Below are 15,948 nucleotides of genomic sequence, written 5' to 3'. Positions count from 1 at the left end.
ACACTTTTCAAATGTTATAAAGTCTCTGACAGGCAGGCCACACACCATTTCGTTTTTAGCAAGACGATTTAGATTCTTAGCGTTAGCATGGCCGAGTCGTCGGTGCCACAACATAGCGTTTTGTTCTGAGACTTTTGAGAAGAGGCAGGTGACTTGCTCAGGTATGTTGCTATTCATGTCTATAATGTAAACATTTCCATCTCGATTCGATTTGACAAGAATCCACTCATCCGGGATGACAATGCCTGGCTTTAAGATCAGACACTCTTCATCAGTAAAATGTGTTGAATAACCCTTGTCGCAGATCTGAGAGACACTTAACAAGCTGTGCTTTAACTCGGGAGCATAGTTGACGTTCTCGAAACTCAGCACTCCGTTTGTTACAGTTCCTCTCTGCGTGATGTTTCCGCCTTCACCACCCGCAAAGGAAACAAATCCCCCGTTAAAAGTCTGAATGTCGTTCAATTGGGAGATGTCTCCTGTTATATGCCGGGAGCAGCCGCTGTCGACATACCATGGTCTGACGACATTCCTCCGTAACTGTCCCTGCAAAATAAGCGGGATCATTTAGATTTGGGGACCCAGGTCATTTCTTTCTTGGGTTGACCCTTTACGATCACAGGTTTATCTTTTAATCCTTTTGATTTTGTGTCATCATGTAAAACTTTTTCAGAGGATGATGATGATTGGTTGGAAGATAGTTTAGGCACCCACTGGCATTTAGGTTTCTTAACATTCACGGGTGATTTTGAAACACATTTCTTTTTAGTTTGCTTTGAGAATTTGGATTTTCTACCAGAAGTGGTTGAAAATCCATAATCACTCTTTAACGAAACCGACCTTGGCTTAGCCGAGTTCGATTTTGGCAAACTGTTTGTGACTTTGTTATTGAAAACATGTTTGTTCTTTTGAAAAACTGCCTTTTTCTGGTTTTGATTAGCCTTCAAATCATCATTTCGAGGACGAGATCTCGATTACTTTCTAGTTAAAGACCTTCCTCGAGACTCATTCTTTCCTCATTTAGACGAAAAATGCACAAATGCCCTATTAGGACAATTCCTAGCGATGTGACCGGCAGTACCACAGTTAAAACAAATATGCTTATTATTATTGTAACTGGTACTGCCTTTGTCTGATTTTTTCTGTTTATTGACACTCTTACTTGTACCACAAGAACATGTGCAAGTATCAGATTGTGTGATAGGTGGTGGTGAATCCGGTTGTGTGATTGATGAAGTGGATGTGGATGAAACAGGAACATCAAATTCAGGAACATCAGAATTATCAAACAAATCGTCAAATATGTCAAAGAAATTTAAATCAACATGATTCGACGCAGAAGTATCACAAGATGTATCATGGATATTAACATCAGAAACAAAAGAGTCATTTTTTAAAACAAAAACATCAGGTTTAGAAACATATTTATTTTCAGAAACAGATCCTGCAGCTTCTTGCTTTGAGTGACATAAAAATTGATCTGCATGGGAAGTAGAAACGTTAGTAGTTTCAACATTCATGATACCACTTGACACAAATCCATACTTGAGAAATGGCTCTCTGTCTATTTCCGTTTTTGACAAAGGAACATTAGTGTAGGTATGATTAAAAGGAGGAGGCACCTTATCATATCCTAACCCCTTGGACTGATTTTCCGTGAATTTCAAATTCTTTTCAATCATTGATGCAACTACTTTGCTTGACAAATCAAATTTTCTAAATGTAAAATCTGCATTTTCAAATTTGTTTTTTAATGTGTCAAGCTCTGCAGTTACCTCAGTGAGTTGTTCAGTCACATATCTATAATGTGTGCTTTTAATGCTATATTCTTCCTGAAGTTTTCTAAAATCTTTCGTTTTCGCTTCTAATTCAGACCTCAGGGGTTTTTGTTCTTTTCTAAGTTCATATTTTTCATATTTCAAGTCCTCGTTCTCTCTACGTAACAATTCTATATGCTAAAGAAGGTTGTTAACTTTATCAATGCAAGTTTGAGAACAACAGGACTGACTTACCTCATTCTTTTCAGGTTCTGACGTGGACGATACCATGAACACAAACTGCAACTCCATTATTTCTTCTTCAGGATCAACATCAGCTTCTTCCATAGGAGTATCATTGATTTGAGCCAAGTGAGCATTTTCAGATCCTGAAATGTTCAGTTCCTGAATCTGGTCCTCCCAGTCAAAAGACTGAGCAACCACTGCTAGATTAGCAGTCTCACTATTGACAGCAGCATTTCCGCGGCTATTTCCCACTGGAATCATTGTTCGATTACTGTTTACTCTTCTATCTGGTTTGGGAAACTCATGAGCAAAATGACCCGGCTCGTGGCAGTTGTAGCAGCGCAACTTTCCCTTGTTAAACCCTACTTTCTTGTCCGCATGCATTCCCCAGTTATTCTTTCCTGTTTTCTTAGCAAATTCCTTGGCCCTGAACACGGCCATTGCAATTTGCCAAGTGATGTCCATTTCCTCCACATCCTCTGGATGTATTTGATCCAGGTCAGCAAATGAAAGTTGAGGTGGGAGCTCTCCAGCTACAAAGGCATTGTAGCAATTGACGAGCCCAGTAGCAAGAGCTAAGTTCTCATCAATTTCTTTAGAATGGGGAGCTGAAGCCATGGCTGGTGCACTTGAGGAGGAAACAATTTGAGGAACAACAAAAGATTGACTTTGTTGATGAGAAACAGATTTTGAAGCAGCATGTGGATGGGAGACAGATGCTGAAGCGACATATGGTGCAACTGATGGAGTGATAAATGTTTGATTTTGAGGCTGTTGAACAGCAAAAACTTGACTGGATGAAGAGATATAGGATGAAAAAGCATTGTTTGAGGAAACTCCAAGATTCGCAGTTGATTAAGAATTAACATGGTTCAATTCTCGCTGCTTGTCATCAAGATCACATGCTTTAATGATTGCCATTGTTTCAGCAAGACTAAGACGATTTAAATCTTTTTTCTTTTTGATAACAGCCACATTCATGTCCCACAACTTTGGAAGTGAGTTCAGCAATTTCTTGTTTATCTCTGACTTAGTCAAGTAAATCCCAGTTGTACTCATCTCAGTATTAAGTGCAGTAAATCGCTGCAACTAAGCTTCCAGTATTTCTCCGACTACATAATTGAACATGTTGAACTTTTGCCTTAACATATCCTGACGGCTTTCCTTCATATCCTCATTTCCTTTGTAAACCTCTATCAATGCTTCCCACAGTGCTTTAGCTGAAATGTATTCTCTGAAACTTTGTGCAATGTCGGGCGATAGAGCCATGGTCAAGGTGGCCAATGCTCTTTCTTGTTCTTCGATTTTTTCAAAATCGTCTTCGGTGTAATCAGTGTATGGCTTGTCAATTACTTGTCCAGTTGGAAGATTTGTAGTTATTCTGATTGGTCCTTTTAGAATGCTTCTCCAAACCTTGAAGTCTTTCATTTTGATATATTTTTCAATTCTGTACTTCCATTCTGGGAACCCTTCTGCAGATAACAGTAAGGAATGCGAGTAGTTGTTCCCATGATAGAATCTAGCTCATGATAAAGTACTTGACTTTGAGAATCTATTTTAATGACTTGAAAAATTAACTAAAAATTCAAAAAAAATAGTTTGAGATCAAATGATTACGGCCGTAAACACGAGTTTACGGTCAACTTTCACAGTTTGGAGTTTATGGTTGGAGGTTCATGGTTGAGTTTAGGGTTGAAGGAGAGTTTACGGTCATAGAGGGATTTACGGTTGAAGGAGATTGACTGTTTAAGGTCAATGAAGATTGACTGTTTACGGTCAATGAAGATTGACTATTTACGGTTGTAAACTGTTGACCGTAAACATCCAGAATTTGTTGAAAACTTGAATTGCAAGCAGATCTAATCCCCTTATGTCACAAAAACACCAAATACAGTCATGAAAAATGATGAAACTGAACTCCTCTGACCGAAAACGTGATTGAAAGATGTTTTGACAATAGACTCGCTCTGATACCAATTGTAAGGTCCTAGAAACAGGATCTTAACTAGTGATCAAGCAATCTAACAATCAAACAAGAAGAGAATTGAGTAGAAGAATGATGAATCAAAGCTTGCACACGTTTGTATTAAGGAAACGTTTGGTACAAATCTGACTGACCGTAAACTGCTATGAATCAACAACCACTAACAGACACAGACTGGTCCTATATATAGGAAAGACAACTTGACCGTAAACCAGACAAGGCCGTAAACATGGTCATGGTCGTAAACATGTTTACGGTCGTAAACATACTCATGGTCATAAACATACCAAAATACTTCTATTACAATACTAAATGACCTATACATCCAAAGCCTAGCCCAAACCATAACACGTAACTCATAGCAGGCGAGTGTGGGCGGGGCCCGTACCTCAAGTAGCTGAGTGTGGGCAGGGCCCGTATCTCAAAGACAGAAGAGTGTGGGCGGGGCCCGTATCTCCTAGTTAGCAGAGTGTGGGTGGGGCCCGTATCTCCAGGAGTGTGGGCGGGGCCCGTATCTCCCAGTTGCATGTTATATGTGTATGGTATATGGTAGTTTCGGGGAGCTCACTAAGCTTCGTGCTTACGTTTTCAGTTTTGGTTTCAGGTACTTCCACTTGCAAATGGAAGGGCTCGGGATGATCGCATGACACCCACCACACTCTTCATCCTGCGAGTTTCGCTCTGATATTTTGTTATGAGATTTATATATGAGACAGATTTTATGATATGTTATGATACATGACTCACGATTTTACTTATGATACTGAAAGGCTTATGATTTTTATTATGATTGAAAAATAAAATTTTTGGGCCGTATTTTTGGGATGTTTCAGTTAAAGGCCACGAGTTGGATATTCTTACACTATTTGAAAATGGATGGTTAGGAGGCCCTCCATTTAAATTTAATTAATGTATTATTGCAAAATTATATGTTCCATATATCACAAGTAACCACAATAGAAGTTGGATATTAATTCTTACAGTCATATAAATATGGCTAGTACACTTGGCTTACATCCAATTAACTGCTTTCAACCCTCTTTAATAGTTGCCCATTAGGATGTACATGTAAAAAAAAAAACTGTGAATCAGAGTCTTAATTGTGTGGGACAGCTGAGACATGCAAAAAGAGCTCTTACTAAAAGCTACGTACCAGTGGTTTTTCAGGACCAATTCATTAAAACCCTCCAAAATGCATTTATTTGAGGACGAATAGTAGTGGTCAACTGATGCTCAACAACTAAGTCAACATATTCGTGTTTATTTTTGTCTATGACTGGAATATTTCTTCCAACAGAGATTAGTTCATAGTCCGTTACCTTCAATCAACACCATAAAATAATTAGAAAAATACCCCTCCCAATTACAACTGCCATAAAAACTGCTTTCCCAACCTACAAATAAAAACAATCACACTCACATTTTGTGTATCCGAATGCATAATATAAACTGATGCATTTTTACTTAAAACTCTTCCAATGAATTTGAAGTATGAGAGATGTTATGTCTGATAAACATAATTTAGATTTGGTTGAAACGTTGACTCACTACCAAAAGTTGTAAAAAGAAAACCTCCCTTGTCAAAAATAACCCTCGATAACAACTGATACCATTCCCTAGTAAGCCCACCTGATATCATTCGCAACTGATTATACGAATCTTCAAGATTGTATGCCCTTCTAACAGAGATTCTCAAAGAACTATGATGATGATGGTGATGATCATTTTGGTGCTAGATTTTTGATCTAAAATGTGCCCACTTATTATCAAAATCAATGAAATGTGGGACCCGCAATATAACTGAAAACGATTTTTCAAGTAATCTCGGGTTTTGTCGGATAGTTTATTCAAGCATGTAGCAGTTAATTGGAAAAAAGAAACATATAGCAAATTTGCAATGATCCTCAAAAGAGGAATATATATATATATATATATATATATATATATATATATATATATATATATATATATATATATATATATATATATATATATATATATATATTCCTCTTTTGAGGATCATTGCAAATTTGCTATCTGTTTCTTTTTTCCAATTAACTGCTACATGCTTGAATAAACTATCCGATAAAACCCAAGATTACTTGAAAAATCGTTTTCAGTTATATTGCGGGTCCCACATTTCATTGATTTTGATAATTAATCATTAATTACCCCTGCCAAATATCGACTTGAGAATGATTTGGATTGCAATGGACGAGAAAGCAGTGACTTGAGTTCCTGCAATTTGACCAAACATGAAAATAGTCAAAATCAGTCTGAAGAAAATAATTTTTGGTTTAATGAGAGTGATAATGAGGAGAAAAGCAAACTTGTTGAAGGTTTTTTAGTATTGCAGAATTTGCTTTGGTTTTTCTGATAGTGTTTGCACTTTTATCCTCGCTGTCATTTTCTTCTATAATCAGTTCGATTGGTTCAACGTTAGGATTTAGGATTGCAAAAATCATCAAACTTGGTAAAAATGCAAAAAGATAAGTCAGGAATTAGGATTTACTGACAATTTACAAATCCATAGCCTGGGTGAAGGAACAAGGCGATTTAATAACATAACTCTAAAATAGGAGATAAAAACTTAAATCACCTTCTATGTTTTGAAAAAGTGAATTCAAGGAGAGGAGGATACCTTGCTGGGCTTAGAAGCTCTAGTTCTTCCTCATAGAGCCCTCAATCGTAATGATTTAGTAAGGTCTATTTTTGGGAGCAAAAAACCCTCAATCTCAACAATCTTGTTCTGCCTTAAGATTTGACGACTGTGAAAGCTAAACTCCATCACCCCCAAACGATTCCATACGATTTCAACCCTTTGTAATAGCCTCTTCAGTTGATCTGTTATGTCTCGTACCCGGTGATCACCACCAAAATCCATAGCATGTACTACGTTGAGTGAAAAATGATAGAATCAGGATTTTAGAATAAAATAAAAGACCTCCTGCTACCTACTAAGAAGGAAGACGCACGTTAGGGTTCTTCGTCCATGTGTGGTTTTGATATATCTATGGGAAATCAGAAACAAACGAGAATCAATCTTTTCATTCCATACTTCATAGTGATAACTCATGGAATTCACAGAGCTTCGTTAAGCCAAACTATGGAAAAGAGAAAAGTATGAGAACAAAGCCGGTTTTCTAATTTTTGGGGATTTTGTTTCCTGCTTAGCTATTAAAGGTTGGAAAACGCATGTTTCATTAAAATTTTATAAAACGACAGCCTTACACGACACATATTTTTTAGTAGGCGCCCTCTGTCTTTTTTTGACACTAGTTTTAATGGCACGCAAAAAATGCATGTCCTAAATCCTTTAAATTTTAGAAGAGACGAGGTTATTTTTAGGATACATGCTTTTGCGTACCATAAATCATTGCATGTCATGGTTCGCGTGTCATTAAAAGCCTATATTCTAGTAGTGTAAACACATGCAAAATCACAAGGATATATAGCACACAATATAATCATCAGGCCCCGCCTGACATCGGGCCCCACCCAGTAAACATATCATAAAACATACATGCAGAGTCACACAGACAACTAGCACCCTAATCATAATAAACCATGGGCCGGCATTGGTGTCTTCGACCCGCATTCAAATTAAATCCAATTAATAATTGGATCTTAACCCATAATGAAGATTCTAAATTACTTGACCAACATTTAGGGTAAAAGACCATTTTACCTTTTCTTATCTGGTCCTAAAACCAAGGCCCAACCCGTTTACTCAGAAGGCCCAAATTCCTAAATGGCATCCCAAGGCCAAATATGGCCCAACTACCTAATTCGGCCTAAAAATCATCATGGACCTAAACATCGAAAGCCCACTTCACCGAGTACGCTCAACATACTCCTCGTATGCGCGACATACGAGTGGACACGAAAACGAGTAGTTAACCCAGTATGTACAACGTACCATGGATTACGCCCCGTATACCAATCAATGCCCCATTTAACCAATTTATGTCTTAATGTTCTAAGCTCTTGACATCCAAACTTCAGATCTACTTCATTTCAAGGTATTAATGCTTAATGTTGGAAACTTTATCATCTTGCATGTCTTAATGGGACTTATTACACGATTTTTTCCATTAAAACCCATAAGAAGGACTCTAACTCATGCATGGACCAATATGATTCATCAAGATAACACCTTTTTACACAAGGAACATCAGAGGGGTTAAGATCCATCATCCAAGCTCATGGAGTGTCTCAAACCCCCAAAGAGAACCCAAAAGACCATAATAAGCTCAAAACAAGCCCTAATATCAATATAACGTAAAGAGGTTCCAAGATAAGAACTTTATACCTTTTGGAGCTAGCAAAGTTGATGAAGATTCTAGATCTACAACTTCAAGTCCAACCAAAGCTCGGTCACCAAGCATCACCTTCTTCAATGCATACAAAACAACACAAAAATACTTCCAAAGCTCAAGCACACACTAAAATGGTGGCTAAGGGTCGAGATTAGGGTTTATGAGGTATGGAGGATGATAAGAGGTAACGCTCAAGGGACATAATGAGATTATATAGGGGTAAAACCCTAAAGAATAGGGTTTCTAGTTGGTCGGAGTACGCCCCGCATTCTACCACGTATGCCCAGCGTATGTGGGTGCATCCATGATCCATCAATGAGCCAGTACGCTCAGCGTACCCAAAGATTACACCCTATGTACTGATCTAGGGACCAAAATGAAAGGTTTTTGCATAAAGGGTTAAAAGGAAAACATACCAATAATTTTGAATGTTACAATTCTCCCCCACTTGAATCTGACTTCTTCCTTGAAGTCTGTCGCCATGAATAACTTGGAGTAATGCTCCCTCATCTCGTCGTCTGTCTCCCAAATACATTATGACCCTTTGCAATGCTGCCTCTGAACTTTTACTAACTCAACCACCTTGTTCCTCAGGGTTTTCAACTTTCTGTCAAGAATCGCCACCGGACCCCATAGAGGTAATGTCCCCAAATCTTGAGGGTGAAAACCACTGCCCCCAGCTCTAAATCATGTGTCGGATAATTCGACTCATGAGGCTTTAGCTGCCTCGAAGCGTAAGCAATCACATGACCCATCTGCATTAAAATTGCACCCAAACCTGTGATTTCAACGCATCACAATAAACCACGAAATCCTCGACACCCTCCGGCAGGGTCAAAATCGGTGCCTTACACTGTCTCTTTCTCAGGGTCTTAAAAGCTTCCTGCTGCTCAGGCCCCAACAAAAAGTGTCAGTCTTCTTCGTCAACCGACTCAGAGGAACTCCTATCTTGGAGAAATCCTGAATGAACCTCCGATAGTAACCTGCCAACCTAAGGAAACTCTGAATCTCAGATGGAGACTTTGGAACCTACCATCCCATCACAGCCTCAACCTTGGCCGGGTCGACCGAAATATCGTTCTGGTTGACAAGGTGCCCCAGAAACTACACCTCGTGTCACACCCCCAAACCGGAGCGGCGGAAACGTCCGGGGGTGGATGACTTCATATTTAAGTATCACAACACATGCTCATAGTAATCAAAGTACAACAACTATTGTATTAAAGAAATAATAGTTTTACATGTGTGTTCAATCATTGTATATTGACACCGAAATACATATAATAAAACAAAAGACACAACTCTGTACTGCTCCGTCTTCAAAAGCTTTGGAAGGTACCTGATTATTGGTTCCCTGAAAATACAAGTATTTTGAAAAAGAGAGTATCAACATTGAAGTTGAGTGAGTGCATACGTATTTATGTTTAAAAGTTTTATAACTGATCCTTCAAAAAGAGAGTGTGTTCATTGTTCCAGAAAATTCTATATTTTCTGATGCAACTAAAATGTAATTTTAATACCATAAAACCATAAAAAGAATGTTTTCTGTAGTGTTTATGTTTATCCAAGTTTTATGATTGTACTCTAAGAAAATCCTATAAAAGTGAGTATACCATGCTCCACCAGCCGTAATCGTAAAGTAATACTGTAAATCGTATTATTGTGAAACCAGTACTTTGTATTCGTACTCTTTGGTTTAATCATTTTAATACTAATCGTATTTCCTCATATCTTTTTAGTGAGTTGTTATAACCATATTATGATTAACTGCCTGCTATGACGCTTTGTAGGCGTCAGTACTGTTAACGACTTTGTCACTCATAGGCGTGCCTACCCGGCTGTAGTTAACAGTCTGAGTGCGGGATTGTCAATCCCGTATAGATCTATACACATTTGTCTCGCTCTCTATCCAGAGATTATGGTTATAATATCAGGACTTTATCTGTATTGTCTAAATGAATAAGCAACTAAACATTGTCTCACAAAAAGCATATTGACGATTACATATATAACAAATGATTAAAAGTCGTTTTGTGAATAAATGATAAACTGATAGAATGATCTTTCTCTAGTATTCTTGAATGTAAAGTATTTGTACAAGAGTAATCTGTTAAACTTTGTATAATTAGTTTGTGATAATAGTTTAAGAGTTCCATAAATTATACCTATTATAATTTATATATGTTTTCTTGTTTGATATGTAATATTCATGAAAGTATCCCCTTTGCTCAAAATGTTACAAATGAAATATTAATCTGATTGAATTAACTTTTATATTCATATATATATATATATATATATATATATATATATATATATATATATATATATATATATATATATATATATATATAATTAATAAGAATTTATATAACAATGAAAGTCATTTGAAAAATATTTAATAATTATTTATTTGTAAACACAATATTCTTGTGTTAGACTTGTGTCCCCACTCCCCCTCTCCCCCCCCCCACCCCCCCCCACCCCAAATAGTGAAAAATAGTAAAAACGCAGGGGTATGAACTCACTTGATAGGTGGTGGTTCGGGCAACGTTTCGTTTCTAGAAAGGAGTTTACTTGATGAACTGAGAGTTTTTGATGAAAATCACTACTAGAAATACACCCTTTTACGACTCTTAAATAATGACACGCATTGATAGAGGACGCGCATTTGTGCGTGCCCTAAAAATTAATGTCAGATATCCAACATTTGAAGAATAGAGGACACGCATTTGTGCGTGCCCTAAAATTAGTGTCAAGCAAAACTTAATTAAAAACACGGAGGCCGCTTGTTTTAAGTGTGTGTCATATACAAATGTCGCTTTATGTTTTTTTTAACTAAACACGAGTTTTTAAAGAGGGATCCTCTAAAATTCTACAATTCTGAAATTTTGAATACCCCGCTTCTGCACTCTCTCCTCTGGATCGTCTTATCTCTCGTAAAATCTCACAGAGCCATTCTCTCCCTCTTCTCTCTCTAACCCTAGACACAGCCGCTGGCCATTCACGATGATGTCTTCTTACCCTTTCCTTCTTCCTTGATCCATATTTTTGACCTTCGTCGGAGCTATCTTCTTCTCCCTCGCCGCCACCAACAAACCACGACCTTATTCATTACCCTAAAAACCAGACTAATCTTGCACCTCTCATAATCTATCTCATAACACTTAGGTTTTTGGCAATGAAAAAAATCGACCCCCAACTCCTTTGTCGTGCTCTAATTTCTTACTGTATCTAGGTTAAAATCAACCATTGCAGCAGAGCATCTTCTCCTGTAGTGTTTAGAGGCATCGACATCTTCCAACCTTTCTTTGTATAGGCATCGACTCCAAGGTAAGAATAGGGTTAGACATCTTCCAAGGTAAGAATAGGGTTCTTCATGCCCTGTAAGTTTAAAAATCATTACTTGACAGTTGGCATAAATAAAACGATCTTTACAAAACATATTGTTTATTTGATTTTAGTTTTCAATGCTGATGGTAATAATGTTGTTGTAGGTATTTAGTTATTGTCAACAGCAGCCTGAAGAGACGTAGAAATATGAAGCATCAGGTACACTTTCTCCATTTTCCCAAATAACATCATCTCCTCTCCACAATCCATTCATCCCTTTTGTTCTTACATGAACTATGTCGTTCTACGGGGCTTATGGTAACGGTTATAGCTCCAGATCCATTACCCCTGGTGTGGCTAGGTCGGATTCGATGTATTCCAAAGGAGGTTAGGGAGGCCGGTCACCGGTCGGTTTTCCGTCTGCGGATGAGCTTATTGGAGAGCCGATTGATAGTATGTCGAGACTGGGAGGATGTGATAGGATTTCTGTAACGATTCGGTTTCGGCCATTGAGGTAATTTGATTTATTGATGGATCTAAAATTGAATTTAGATCTATACCTAATCTCAATTTCAGGTGAGTTAGGGTTTTGAGAAAACGTTGGTGACATAATATCTAATTTGTTGATATCGGTGACATAATATCTAATTTGACGAAATTTCTTGGTACGCCGATGGAGATAATATTGATTGAAACGAGTATAATCCAGTGACCTCCTATGCATTTGGTACGCAATATGGCTTTCTCCATATCATATATGTTTTGTGTCTTTTTGTATGATGTTTGGTACAATTTAGTTCTAAAAATTGATTTTTTTTTTAATCTTTTTTCCATCTGTCCAGTGTGGTATGAAGAGAATAACTCATAATCTTGAAATTATGTACTACATATAAGTTTACAGACAAAATTGAGCCAAACAAGGATAACATCCCACCTCATGTTCTGCAAGTTATTGAAGAAGAATTGAAAAAACTGCAACAGGACTGTACTAGTAATTGGTTTGGTAAATATTTGGTTGCAAAGTTGTAAATGCAAGGGTAGGACAAAGTTTGATATTGTTTTAAACCGGAAATTGAATCAAAAATTGGAATTGAATTCCCAACTTTATTGGATAACATCTTTGGAGGGAGTAATTCCAGTTTAAATTCAGAGGTTGATTCTTTAATTCCATTTTTTGTTGTTATTAGTTTTTATATATGTTGGCAACTTGTTATAAACAACAACCTGTATCTCTGTTTCAGGTTCTTTTTGGAACTGGATCGAAAACAATGAAAATAATTAAAATAAAATATTTGAAGCTCTAAGCATTTGGATTTTGTAGGTATACTGAAAAAATTTCACTAAAATTTTTTATTTTTTTTTGTTCTCAGTTGTTATATAAATTTCCATAGATGTTCACCCTTATGATATCTGTAAGAAGCTGGGGTAAAACTATGCTTCTCTTCCCAAAGATGAGGTCAACAAGCATCATAACTTCTATTCTGATCTTCTCAGGTATTATGCCATGAATGATAATCTTTTACCAATAATATTAATAGCAGTATATAATTCCTTTACATTTTTGAAAAATATAAAGTGTGGTTAATTTAATTTATCATATAATTCAAGTATTTGAATTTCGATGTGATATGCTGCAGGGAGGACATAAGCATGACAGTTAGGCTTGTGGTAAGCTACAATGGACTTAAAATCAGTACATATAGAGAGTAAGTCCGATTTCAATCACAAATTTAATAAAAAAATCATTTTTTTGTAAAAAAAGAAAAAAGATTAAAAATTTTGTTTTTGTTTCTCACAATGCTTTTGAGAAGTCACTTTGAGCCCAATTAATTAAGGTGAAACAATATTCCAATAGATAGTTTTTTTTATAAATTATAACCATTGAATTTAATTTGGATCTAAATGATTTCTGAAATAAAATTAGAATCCTAATTCACATTGGGCAGCTTAATATGAAGTTCTATGTGCACAAAGAAAGGTGGATTAAACTAAAGGATCAGACCTTCTACTTGTGAAGTCTTAGGTGGCTGCTGAGTTGACGCCATGTCATCTTTTTCCTTTGTCTGCTGTCCAACTTCGGATGCTGATTTGGCCACTTTACTAAAAGTGTTTGTCACCCATGAAGCAGTGGCTGCATACCCTGACTTGGCCTTTTCAGAAACCTGAAGCTTCTGGTCGACCTCTTTGACTTTTTAGTTGACCATGGAGGTTCCTGTGGTCACCTTCTCAGTGAATCCTATTTTCTCATCGAATGATTTGGCTTTGGAAACAACATCTTTTCCCAGGATAAAACCCTTTGAAAGCATGCTGCTGATTACATCTTCAGCTTTGTTCATAACAGATTCCTCACCTTCTGTAACTCCACGTGCCTGTAAAACGTAAAATTATTTATTTCTGATTGTTAATAATGGAAATAATAATAGATTTCTTACTGTTGATGTGGCATCTAGTGGGAGATGATAGTCTGGTGCTAGGGTTACAGTGATAGTCATGTCGACTATTGTTGCTCCCTTATGCAAAACCGTTTTAGCTCAATGTAATTGAATGTGTTTATGACTTTTTGATTATTTGATGAATCAGGCACCAAATAGAGCAGATGCTTCAAGTGGTGATACGAATTCCTTTCAGGATGAACAAAGTTCTTTACATGGTGCATATCAGATACCAAATAATATGGAAGCAGAATCTGTTGGAGAATATGAAAAGCAGCTGCACTTTGACATGACAGAAGTATCAAACAAACCAAAAAAGAAAAAGAAGGTGTTATTACTAATCTCTTTAACTACCCTTTAAATTTCATACTTATTGTAGCAAATATTTCTATATATTATTTTTCCATTTTATCAACTGATACAGAAATTTTGAAAGATTACACAGGCATCTTAAGGACCTAATTACACATTACATTTGCCCCCTAAAAGAATATTCTATCTAGCACAGAAGATGCATTTGTTCACCAACGATGTATACAACTTGATAAATATTTCAGAGTATGCTCCTACATTTATCTTTATATTGAAAAAATCATTATATTTTGACCAATTTTGCTATTAAACCACTTATACTTTATATTTTTCCTGTCAAACCATAAAAGTTACAAACATTTTTCCAATTTAACCATTGTGACATGTTATATCAAAATGGTGAATTTGGAAAGTTACATGTGAAACCTAATATGATATAACAACACATAAAAACAGTTAATTTTCAAAAATATCTGAAACTTTTATGCTTTTTGATTGGAAAAATATAAAGTATTATTTATTAAATTCCAAAATCATGATATGTCAATTTTATATATGAAAAAAAATTGCTTTTTTGAATGAGCTTTTGGTTTATTGCTAATATCGATGAGCAACATGAAGTATGGAACTTCTTGAGCACGCTTAATAATGGAACCTGTAATGAGATTTACAATCCCCGGTGAGTTTTAAAGAATCCTACTCTTTTTTATCTGTACACACTTTCAACTTTTGATTTGTACTCTTTTTTATTGTCCATTGGGGGTGAACCAACAATAGCAGTATGAGAAGACATCCTTCCACTTCATACGACAACTAGTCTTTGAGGAAGCTTTGGCATTGTGTAAGCTACTTCCACAATAAGATTCAAACCTTTGAGCGTCAAAGGAGCAGTCAATTCATATTAGGTAATTCATATTGTAGTGTATTTATTCCAAATTCTCAACGTGCAAAGAAGATCAGGTAACTAACCATATGATATTCTTCTTTTTCTTCTCTTGCTCTTCCTTGTATGTAGATGGTACATTGGTGTAAGAAACATCCTCTCACCCTTTTGGTGGTTGGCCGATCCTTAAATGGGAAACATCAGTTAGCATGGACACATTATTCCACTGTGTAGATTCATGTTAACACTATTATATGCTAACTAGTCAACCTTACCTTTGAATTCTTGAAAATCTCTACTATTGGTAAATTTTATCCACTTGAATAACTTCTAACTTCTAACAATCTGACTACATTTCTTCCATGTTTTGTAGCATTCTTTACTAGTTTATATAACGAGCTACATAGTATAGTAAAAAACATTAACTTTGTTACATTTAATGGTTGAATATTATAAAGTTATCTGTTATCGAAACATACTTATGCAAATATTTTCAATGCAGAGCAGGCTTTAATGGAACCTGGAACACCACATGGATCAAATATCATATCTCAAGTGAGGTTCCACATTCTTTGGATGGAGAAAAGGGTAATTTCGTATTTTACAACTAACATTCCATGTTTGATTCTTCTAATGATTATATTAGCATAATAATTTTTTGACTTTTATTTGATCAGGTCAC

At 36.3% G+C, this 15,948-nt stretch overlaps 1 pseudogene; it reads right to left on the bottom strand.

Moving 5' to 3' along the window:
- Window positions 1–13,627: 13,627 nt before the first annotated feature.
- Window positions 13,628–14,362, bottom strand: LOC145157433 (binding partner of ACD11 1-like; annotated as a pseudogene).
- Window positions 14,363–15,948: the final 1,586 nt, after the last annotated feature.

The sequence above is a fragment of the Lactuca virosa genome, chromosome 2 (genome assembly GCF_052849685.1).
Source record: "Lactuca virosa cultivar CGN04683 chromosome 2, Lactuca_virosa_CGN04683_v6, whole genome shotgun sequence".
NCBI classification, from domain to species: Eukaryota; Viridiplantae; Streptophyta; class Magnoliopsida; order Asterales; family Asteraceae; genus Lactuca; species Lactuca virosa.
This window is presented reverse-complemented; position numbering and strand designations above follow the sequence as displayed.